Raw genomic sequence first — 3,301 nt, forward strand, 5'->3', positions numbered from 1 at the left:
AACTGCTCAGGCTAGAGGGCTGCAATTTGATATGTTTGAAGACTGGAGGGTGGATGATCGACGTACCAATTTGCAGCCCTCTACCTTCAGTAGTTTTTCAGATTTGAGGGCGGATAGAAAAGAGTATTTAACCTTGAATAAAATAAAAACTACTGAGACTAGAGGGCTGCAATTTGGTACGTTTGAAGACTGGAGGCTGGATGATCGAAGTACCAATTTGCAGCCCTCTAGCCTCAGTAGTCTTTAAGATCTGAGGGCGGACGGACGTACAAAAAGCCATCTCAATAATTTTCTTGTACAGACAACCAAAAAGGGGACATCCCTATTCTTGTACAGAGAATATCTTCATTCAATTTATTTAGGAAAATGGAAAATGAAACTCCAGCCATAGTCACTTACTATTTCATTTCAAGTTAATGGATTCCAACCCTCCCTTTGTTGAAGACGAGGGAAGGGGGGGAGGGGGAGCCATTATGAACCGCAAGCCTTCAGGAAATTAATATATTGGCTATAAATACAGAGCCTCAAGACCCGGGAAAGAAATCACCGCATTATTGTTGTTCGTGGCACGAAAATCGAGTCGTAAAACCGAACATTGACTTATTACCACCAATGGCGTCTGCTACTGATCATATCGAGACAAGAAGGAAGACCCTTGGTTAGTTGGCGTCCCAACTGCTATGGTCATAGACGACGATGCTGCAAGACTTGGAAAAAGAAAGGGGTAAAAAAATGAAACGCTGCAAAACTCAGGAAGAACAAAAGTAGGTCTAAAATTCCGGAGGATATAAGCCGACTTCAAACAGTGTTCCTGAAAACCCATGGCTGCTTGTGGAAGATAAAGCCGACATCAAGCACTGTAATCCGAGGATGAATGACTCGACCGTGGGATGAATCCCCGATATGAAAATACGTTAAGACTGAATTACTTCGCCGAAGACGTGTTCTGGATGAGAAAATATGGCCTGGGAGCCGTTGATCATTATGCCCCGCTCGTAAATATCTGATGAATCTATAACATTAGGGTGTAAAATACTTTATTTTCGTTATATATATATATATATATATATATATATATATATATATATATATATATATATTATATATATATATATATATATATATATATATATACTTAGACTTCCATCAAATGTTTATCGAAATTCTGCGTAAGCCATGACTAGTACTAGTACGTACAATAACACTGCTCCAGACGCTGTTTGCCTGATCTTAATTAACATCAGTTCCTTAGTCTTCTTCCTCTTGTTATTATTATTGTGATAATTAATTTTGTTATTATTACTCTCCCACGTTCATTCCATGGCATGCAGCCATTCCACACCCACGGGAAAACCGTCATTAAACCTTTTTGACTCAATAACGATTTGCACTTAAAGGGGTCACCGTTATCAACCGTCATATCTTAACCGCGTCCGAAAGCCTTCGCGGACGACTACGCGAATCTAAGGTGAATGTCACTTCCGTCTTTTTCCCTTCGTTCATTCAATCGCAGCGTTAAAGAAAATAATGTCTGGGTGATAATTACTCCCTCGTGCACGTTAATGGCCCATCTTTAACATATACTAGTCAATGAAAGCTCGTTGAAGCCAGCGATCAAGTCAGCCATTCGAACACCAACCCGCCATCCTCTACTTCTTCGCTCCGAGAAGAATCATGACACCGGTTGATACGAAAGTTCTCTCAACCGGTCGATCGGAATTGTGTGGCGATAACGTAACAGTCACGTGGTTGGGGGAGGGGGGACGGAGGCGTTACATTGTGTACGTGTGTGTAAGCGACAAGGAAGAGTGTATACGCCTCGGAATATGCGCCGGGTGTAGGTGTACGTGAGTTCGCGCGCGCGGGAGACAACAATGACTCCTGCGCCGCACTTCTCTCTAACCTCGATTCCTTGAGAGGTGGAAGTCAGTCTTTAGTCTCGCTCTGCAAGGTGGTTTTCACTTCCGCGTCTCTTCTTTTGTTTACTGTTTACTTCAACGTTCTTTTATTATTGTTTACATATATTATCGTTTGCTATCGTTTTTGGCAAGTGTTTATTTATATTTAAGACGACCTTTATTACGCATTTTAACGGGTTGTCCGGAAGTAATTGTTAAAAGACTAAAAAATATGCAAATTTTTACGTTAATTGTTTACTCTTTCGCCTTGTTCACATCGCCAACTGACGACCTGAAAAATGAACAGACAGGTCGATGCTATTTTTGTGCTTGAACGAAAACCAACATATTAGTTTTATTTAAATTTTAAAAAAGTGTGAGACAAAATACGTGATCACTTCCCAACGGAAGTCCGCCGCCCATCGTGTAATGCACGGAGTAATGGGGTGGGATTATGTAATGGCGCGTCTGTGAAGGCAGCTGGCAGTGTGTCTGTGTGTGTGTCATTATTATTTGAAAGCAAACAGGAAGTCTCGTCCGTCATTTTAAGTCTGTTAAGCCTTATTGTGAAAAAGATAGATTTACTTCATAGTAAATGGAAACTTACGTTTAAAAAAATTATCGAAATGAACATATGGTTGATAAATATAGAAAATAGTGCAGTCACCTCAAAGACCTGAAAATAATTCAGATTATCAAGACGAAACATTACCGTCATTACTGCAACGGTGTAAGTCTCCCTGTCTTGAGCAATGTGGATCATAATGGGCCGTCATTACTGTCTATCATAACGAATAATCGACAAATAATAATTTTTTTTCTATTAAGGATATATGCATGATTTCATTAATCTTTGCCAACTCCGCTAATCTTCAAAGAACACAGGATTACGGAGCTCCTGGGAGCTGATTATCACAGGTATGGTTCTATATTTTTTCCTGTATTTTTCATCATAACACGAAATTTGTCTCTATTATTATTATTATTATTATTATTATTATTATTATTATTATTATTGTTGTTGTTGTTGTTGTTGCAAAAGAAACCAACAAAATCACTGTGTATAACATGTTTACTTATAAGTATTTACATTTCATTTTACTTAAAAGTAAACACGTTATACACAGTGATTTTGTGGGTTTCTTTTGCAATCTTCAAAAGGAAAAAGTGAGAGAAGTTATTATTATTATTATTATTATTATTATTATTATTATTTGAGTAGATGAAACTTATTCACATGGAACAAGCCCACCAAAGGGGCCACTGACTTGTAATTCAAGCTTCCAAATATTGGTTCCAACCTCCCACCGCTAAAGAACCCCCCCCCCCCCCCACTTCCCAACACTGCAGCAGTAACTGATCACGATACAGAGCCCGTGATTTGCCATCATCCACCCGGGGGA

General features: G+C 39.1%; 1 protein-coding gene across 1 annotated transcript in view; it reads left to right on the forward strand.

Annotated features, from left to right (window-relative positions):
- The first annotated feature begins 1,694 nt into the window (after positions 1-1,694).
- The window catches only part of LOC135203557 (uncharacterized), an 88,621-nt gene continuing 87,014 nt past the window's right edge, over positions 1,695-3,301 (forward strand). Inside the window, exon 1 of the mRNA XM_064233294.1 lies at positions 1,695-2,816. The gene's annotated coding sequence lies outside the window, so the exon portion shown is untranslated. The remainder of the gene's footprint in view (positions 2,817-3,301) is intronic.

This window comes from Macrobrachium nipponense, chromosome 36 (genome assembly GCF_015104395.2).
Source record: "Macrobrachium nipponense isolate FS-2020 chromosome 36, ASM1510439v2, whole genome shotgun sequence".
Classification (NCBI taxonomy): domain Eukaryota; kingdom Metazoa; phylum Arthropoda; class Malacostraca; order Decapoda; family Palaemonidae; genus Macrobrachium; species Macrobrachium nipponense.